This window comes from Vombatus ursinus, unplaced genomic scaffold (genome assembly GCF_900497805.2).
Source record: "Vombatus ursinus unplaced genomic scaffold, bare-nosed wombat genome assembly UNPS02006472.1, whole genome shotgun sequence".
Taxonomy (NCBI): domain Eukaryota; kingdom Metazoa; phylum Chordata; class Mammalia; order Diprotodontia; family Vombatidae; genus Vombatus; species Vombatus ursinus.
Genome location: NW_020946250.1, coordinates 1 through 8,205, shown reverse-complemented (window position 1 = coordinate 8,205; position 8,205 = coordinate 1). Strand labels below are relative to the sequence as shown.

General features: G+C 34.7%; 1 long non-coding RNA gene across 1 annotated transcript; it reads left to right on the top strand.

Moving 5' to 3' along the window:
• The first annotated feature begins 561 nt into the window (after window positions 1-561).
• LOC114033007 lies at window positions 562-6,846 on the top strand. The gene is made up of 3 exons (XR_003567909.1): window positions 562-736; window positions 2,798-2,923; window positions 6,722-6,846. It is a non-coding gene; the product is annotated as an uncharacterized LOC114033007 (long non-coding RNA).
• The last annotated feature ends 1,359 nt before the right edge of the window (window positions 6,847-8,205 follow it).

Sequence of the window (8,205 nt, the reverse complement as noted above, 5' to 3'; positions counted from 1 at the left end):
GACTTCAACGCCAGAGCTCTATCTGTTGTGCCACCTAGCTGCCCCACAAACCTTGTTTTAATACAAGGCCTCTTCTGTGAGATCTGTGGTCATTTGAAAGATGTAAGCTTTTTAAATTCACATACAGAAACAAAATTAGGCCATCACTTTTTATAGACTTGGAGATAAATAATAAGTTGAGTCTGGCAATCCAACTTGATGGCATTTGGGAAACTTAGAGCACTTTGAGTGATCTAAAGCTGCTTGTCAGCCAAAATTCTTTTTGACAGTAGTCTTCTAGTGGTGAGTTTGCAAGTACCTGTGAATCTATTTCAGGTGATCCAAAAGACCATGGAAAAATGCATGGTGCGTACAAGCAGGCTTTATATTGTGTTAACCATGAGAATTTATATTCTAAGTGGCATAAACCAGCACTTCTTAAACTGTGGGTTGTGATCCCACATGGGGTAGTGAAAAGTTTGGCAACAGTAAAAGTTTTGTGAATGCTCAACAACCAAAAATTAATTCAGAATCAAACGCATAATGAATTCCAGGTGTTTCTGGCAATGCTTTCCTGTGTTGTATCATGCAACTTCACTGCAGCCTTGGTTCTGAACACAAAACTGGGCACTTTGCTCTCAGGCCATGCTACATCAAGAAACACTGCTGAAACCAAAAAGGAGTTGCAGAGAAAGTTTAAGAAGCTCCGGTATAAACAATGTCAAGCACATGTGTGACTTATGACTGGAAAAGAGGGGTGAGATTATAATATATTGATGGGTTAGACCAGGGGTGGGGACCCTGTGGCCTTGAGGCTACATGTGACTTTCTAGGACCTTGGATGTGGCCTTTTGACAGAGTCCAAGTTTTAGAGAACAAATCCTTTTATTAAGGGGATTTGTTCTGTGAAATTTGTATTTAGTCAAAGGGCTGCACTTGAGGACCTAGAGGGCCACATGTGGCCTTGAAGCCACAGGTTCCCCACCCCTGGGTTAGACTATTATTTATGTAAAGATCTAAGTCCCTTACACACAGTAGGTATTTAATAAAGTGTTTGAAATGAACTAATGGTGTGCTAACGGACAATACCCTTTTTCCTAACCTCCCCAAGTATTTTCCTGGTTTTCTTATTGACCTATAAGCTCATTATTTCATTTGATTTCAAAATAATGCATTTTTCTGTTTTAATTTCTAGCCAGTTTTTAGAAAAATATAGAGCTTTGCTAATTTTATATTGTAGACTCAAGTATTATGCAAAGCAGTGAAGGAAGAAGCAATTTGAAATGTGAGCAGCATGGTCTATGGCAGGGTATCCTAAAGGACTGTGAGAAATATTTTTGTCTTTTTTCAATAAATCATATAATACTTGCTAAGTTTTTTAAATTAAAAAGTGACTGCAGTAATGGAAGTGTAATAAACTTTAGTTTAAAAGTTTTCAGAAATGTTCAAAGGCTGTGTTCTTTTAGACTTTTTTCTTTCTGTGTTCCTTGCTCTTAAAGGATTTCTTTATATTTGAAGAATTTAGTTCATGTTCCATTATGTCAATGTCAAACTATTGTGAGCAATTCAGTCTTCAGGAGAGCTAATGCCTTTTATTTTGAGGGGAACCCTCAACATTGCCTAGATTCATCGTATTTAGAAACTAATAATTCAGGTAAGCAGCAAGGAGAATGTTGTAAATTTAATTTGATACAAGTGCAGGCTATCATTTAATTATCTCTTCAGTCTTTTCGAACCCATATTCTCTGCCTTATTCACCTCTTCAGATACTCTGTGTTACAGCTATAGTGGATTATAGATGCTATACTGTTCTTTTCATACAGACATTCCATCTCTTCCTAGCCTTCACACAGGCAAGCTACCAGGACAGTGTCTGGAGCATGCTATAAGGTCAGATCAGTTTTCACCTACTCCTTGATATGCTTCCATTCTTTCTCTCCTCAGATCACTGTATTATCAGTTTACTTGTTATCTACACTTCTCAGAATATTAAGTTCTAAAGGGTAGAAGCAATTTCATTTTTGTCATTAGAGTTATACATTAATAGGAGCTTGAAAACTTTTTGTAGAATTGAATAATATACGTCACTTTGCTAATCTCATTAGCTCCTATGGATTACTTAATTGATCATCTCTATGGCAGTGGTTCCCAGCTCTATATTATATAGCCTTAGCTTCTCTCCACTCCATTGCTGTCCCTTTCAGTACTTTCACTCTCATTATTTTCAGAGTAAAGCTAACACTTATTACCCTCTTATTTAATGCCCTCCGAAGTCTGGATCCCAACTTGCTTTTCTGGCATCTTTTTACCATTTCCTTTTTTCACCCAGTCAGATTGTAATATTCCCTGTTTTTATCTCTTTCCACTTTTTATTGCTTTTACTTTTGCCTATGTTATCTCCTTTGCTTAGAATATGCTGACCACTATTTCTGTGAGTCCTCGATGCATCATGGTGTATAATGGATTGAGTACTAGACTTGAATAAACTATTATATAGCAGACTTTGATTCCAGTGGGATTTAGGTAGGATTTAAGGATCAATCAAAAATACTTTTAACCTACTTTGGCTTGGTGGAAAACCACAAAATTTCCAGGAGAAAATGCAGGTAAATATACTTTTTTAAAAACACAGATTTGTGAGAATATTTCCATAGTATGTAAAGTGATTTTTTCCCCTCATAATTGATTTAAAACTAATTTTTTGTTAGAAATGCTATTAAAAATGTTTAGTATTCTTAGTTTCTTAAATATTTGGTTTTAATTAGTCTTTGATTCTCATTTCTTTTTATTTTCTTATGTATATATTTGTGCATATTAGATGGTCCCAGTGGCCCGGTCCAGACAAAGAATTTTTAGATCTAAATTTTCAAACTGTGAAAATAATTTTGGTCACCTTGAGTCATCATCTGAGGAAGAAAATGAGTCTCTTAGTTTTATAAGACAAGTAAGTAATGGAATATTGAAATGTGTAAATTAATTTTGAATAATGTTCATTTATTTTTACTTTGGGCCAGCCAAATATTTGGCACCAAATTTACAAATCCAAAAGAAATAAGAATATTTTGAATTCAATCATTATTAGTTTTCCATAGTTGGTTGACTTTGAAGAACAAAAACAAGTGTTATATGCATACACACACATATATAAAAATATGTAAATATTATGCATATTACTGACAGTTTTAAAGCTGCATGGTTAAATTATATAATTTTTTAAATTTTAGTAATTTTTTTGATCATTTGACATTGCTGGAGAAATGAGGTGAAATTTTCTGTTTTACTGTCACCAAAACTTTTGTAAGCATTTTCTTAGAATCTCTTTAAATTTATTATACTTTTCCTCCCTTTAAACAGCATATTCTGAACATATACTGAAAAGAATTTAGTGACTTGTTGATTAATCTAGTACATTATAAATATTTGTTTTGTGTCTTTACTTGGACCTTTACTACTCTTCTACTTATATCATTTCTTTTCTGATTCCTCATGGTGATTTTTTTTCTTTAAGAAAATAATACAGAGTATTCCAAAAGTCTTAAGGCAGTTTTAAACTATAAAGCTCTTAAAGCCTAAAACTTCACTAAGCACTCTATTTATTAATTCCTTTTCTTAATGTCATGATCATTTGAAGTTTGAATTTCCCTTGCCACGAAGAAATAACTAAAATAGCTGGTGCAGGGATTTTGTCTAACAGTGTATGCAACTTTCCGTGCCTATAGTCCTTCCATATCTCTTTGGAGATAAGAGAAAATGTTTAATTATCTCCCTATTTCAAGATTGAAATTGGTTATTAGGATTCTCAATCTTTGGATTCTTGTTAGTGTTCTTTGCTGTGCCATAATTTTGGATAATTTGGATATATTGTTCTTTTGGTTCTTCTTTGTTGTACAGTAGTTCACAGAAATCTTCCCTTTTTTCTCTGAATCATCTGTATTTAATTTTTTAGTACATAATAATGATCTTTTATGTCCATATAATACAGTTTGTTTTGTTCAGCCATTCCATCAGTGAACATTTCACACTTTGTTTCCACTGCTTTGCCATCACCAAAAACAACAACAAAATGCTGCTATGAATATTTTAATACATATGAAGCTTTCTTTTCGTCTCCTTGCACGTAGAGTCTTGGGGTATTTGGAGTCAAGAGTATTAATGTTTTTAGTCAATTGATATATTCAGGGTTTTTTTTTAATCTTAATATGTATTTATATAACACCTTAAGATTTGCAGAATGCTTCATATATGTCTCATTTAATTCTTAGAACAGCCCTGTGCTATTATAAGCTCATTTCAAAGATAAGGAAACTATAGACCAAGAGATTAAGTGACTTGTCCAAGGTAACAGAGTTGGTAAATGTCTGAGGCTGGATTTGAACTTGGGTTTTCTTGGATCCAAGTTCATCACACTCTCCACTCTACCAAATTGCCCTTACAGTTGGGAATTTCTCATAATTGTTTTAGCTTCCATTTTTCATTTGTATTTTGGAGCATGTTTTGATATGTTTTTTTATAGTTAAACATTCTTTTTAAAAGCTCTTCATGTCCTTTGACCATAGTATCATAGATTTAAAGCTGGAAAGGACTTGAATGATCATTGACTCCAACAACTCTAATTTTGCCGATGATGAAACTCAAATCTAGACAGGTGAAGTCATTTGCCTGTGTAAGGTAGAAAGTAAGTTGCAGAGGAAGATATAAACTTAGGTTCTCCGACTCCAGATCCAGAGTGCTTTCATAACCACTCACTGTTTGGGAAGTAGCTTTTCATCTATTTTCTCTTTGATGTTCTCTCTCTCTCTCTCTTTCTCTTCCCCTCCCACCCTCTGTCTCTCTCTTTCTCATTAGTTTGAGGATTCTTCTGTCTGCTGTAGTCATGAGATGCACTTCTTGACACTGTTCATTTTTTTCTCATGTGATCTTTTACATTCAGGTTGTATAGCCATTTGCATTTTATTGTGCTGTATGATGCAAAATATTTATTTAAATCTGTTTTCTACCAAAGTGCTTTCTGATTTTCCCAGTGCTAATTGTCAACTAGGAATTCACCCACTAATTTATGTTCTTAAACACATTATCAGACACTGAACTATGGGTTTTTAAATTGCTCTTGGTTTTTGCTTATATAGTCTCTTTCAGTGTAATACTTTTAAAATTTTTTTGGCAAGGCAGTTGGGGTTCAGTGACACTTGCCCAGGGTCACACAGCTAATCAGTGTCAAGTGTCAGAGGCCAGATTTGAACCAATCAGGTCCTCCTGACTCCAGGACTGGTGCTGTATCCACTGTACCACCTGGTTGCCCTACTTTTTAATTTTTTAAAACTATTATCAATTGATCAGTAAATATTTACTGTGTGCATACTGTCTATCAATCATTTGTGCCAAGTGCTGAGGATAAAGAAATAAAAATGAAAATCCCTGCCTTTGATATGTTTTATAACATTACAGAATGATTATTTTAGAATTGGAATGAACTTTCTCAGCCATTTACCTAAAATGAAGTACTACTATAAACTTTAAAATGTCCCAAAAGTGGACATTCATCTGCTTGAAGACCTCTAATAAAGGGGAAATTACCACCTCCCGATATAATCCTTTTCACTTAGGAAATTAGGACGTTTTCCCTGATTAATAGCCTAAATAATAACCCAGAATATCAAGGCTTTCCTTGAACTCTTTTGCCTTGTTTTATAGGAGAAAAAACAACTTTTCCTTTGTAACATAAATACTTTTCTTTGAGAAACATGTAAGTGTTACGCACTCACTATAAATCTCTACAAAATTTGTCCTTGTTTCCATCCTATGAGATATTCACCTTGACTTTTTGTACAACTTTAGTTGTTTATGCCTCACTCTAAGCAACTTAACAGCTACACCCCATTTCCTTTCCTTAGTTTAAAGCCCATATTCCCTCTTACTAGACTACTTTGGCGTTTTACCCACCAGTTTGTTTCATTTAGGCAGCTAGGTGGTGCAATGGATAGGGCACTGGGCTTAGAATCAGGAAGACTCACCTTCATGAGTTCAGATCTGACTTCAGACACTTAGCTGTGACTCTGGGCGAGTCACTTAACCCTGTTTGCATTAGTTCCTCATCTGTAAAATAAACTGGAGAAGATAATGGCAAACTATTCCAGTATCTTCCCCCCCCCCCAAAAAAAACCCACATGGGGTCACAATGAGTCATGACTCAACAACAGAAACAATTATTTCATTTAATCTTTTCTTATTTGCCTTGCCAACTAATTTTTTTTCTTTTCCTTCTTTCAGTCTTATTTTTATTTCCTTCCTCCTTAAACTTGTTCGTTCTCTTCCAGCTCTTTCTCATAGAACCCAGAAGTAGAATCTGGACTTGAATATTATTTTACAAATTTTCCTCAGTTTTCTCATATTTCTTTTCCCCACTTTGATTAGAGAATTCATTTTAGTCTCTGGCCTTATGTATGTATCCAAAACTATCCCAAGTAATTTACACAATTTCTTTCTCCTTATTTAGCTCAATTCCTTCTTTTTCCTCTTGCTCTTTGTATAATAGTTGGGAGTAGAGAAAATCTTGCTACTTTACTATATAAGACATTTTCTGTCTACAAGAAATTTAAAATTTATGCTGAAGAACAATGTACAAGTGTAGGTAAATACAAAAGATGTACAAATGCTTCTAAACTTATTTTTTTAGGCATTCTTCCATTAAAGAATAAAATTATTGGTGTATTTTGTATTCTGCATCCCCCATTTTTTGAATTAGGACACTTCAACTCCAGATCAAAGTGAAGATTCAAGCAGTTCTGAAGAAGAAGAGGAGGAAGAAGAGGAGGAAGAAGAATGGAAAAGTGAAGAGAAAAGTGACAGTGACAGTGACAATTCCAGGTACTTCAGAGAATCACAGTCTGAAAGCTTGGGGGCTATCTAGCTTAGTCCAGGGCTTCTTAAACATTTTCCACTTGTGACCCCTTTTCAAGTGTACGTGCTTTGTGGTCAGAACCAGAACTGCAGTGAAGTTGTGGTGTTGCCAGAAGCACCTCCAATTCATTACCCATTTGAGTTTTGATTAATTTTTTATTTTTGTGTATTTGGAAACCTTTTACTGTTGCCAAATTTTTCATAACTCCGTATGAGGTCATGACCCACAGTTTCAGAAGCACTAGTCTAGTCTACACATAAATAGGAACCCCTTATGCCACTTATCATCAACTGAGTATTCAATCTTTACGTTAAGAATAGATGAATGAAAATGGAATAGGAGTAGGGGAAGGGAATAAGGATTTATATAGCACCTATGCTAAGTGCTTTTTACATCATTATATCATTTGGTTATCACAACCCTGCAAGGTATTGCTGTAATCCTTATTTCATAGTTGAAGAAACTGAGGCAAATGAAGGTTAAATGACTTGCTCAGAGTGATGCAGGTAGTAAGTATCTTGAGTCAAATTGGACTCAGATCTTCCTGCCTCCAGGTATAGTACCACCAGCTGTCTCAGGAAAATCGTGTATAAAATGCTTACCAAGTTTCAGTCATTGTGCTGAGCACTGGGGATGCCAAAACAAAATAAGACAGTCCCTGCCCTCAAGAAGTTTACATTCTTTATTAAAGGAAATAATCATTTAAGATCAGGGAAGTGTGTTTTGCTTTGAAAAGTCAAAGAGATGGTGAGTAGAAATATAGGAAAGTCAGTTGACACACCCCTTCCAGAAACAATGTTAGTATTGATTTGATAACTATTTGTAGACATAGAAAGTAAGTATGGGGATATAGAAATGTGAGTAACTATACATGAATGATCAGATAGGAAGTTAAGTATGGTTTGTGGTATGGAGTTGGCTAGCTAAGGTAGGTCACGTATGTTGGCTCATTTGATAGGACAGACTTTCAGGGTCCGTTCCACTTCTGGACAGCTCTCGTTGTTAATGACCTTTTTCCTTACATTAGGCTGGAACCAGCTTTTCTGCAGCTTCTATCTGTTGTTGTTTTATGTTCTTAGGTGAAGTAGAATAAGGGAGGCAATACTAAATTTGAAATCAAGATCTAGGTTTGAATTCCAACTCTATAATTTATTAGCTTTGTAATCTTAGGCAAATCACTTAACTTTTTTAGGCCTTAATTTTCTCACCTGTACAGTGAGTGTGTTGGAATACATGATCTTTAAGGTCTTTTCTAGTTCTAAGTCAGTGATCTTAGAAATCTTTTTTTTTTTTTTTAACGTGATTGCCCTTCTCATACTTGAACTAAT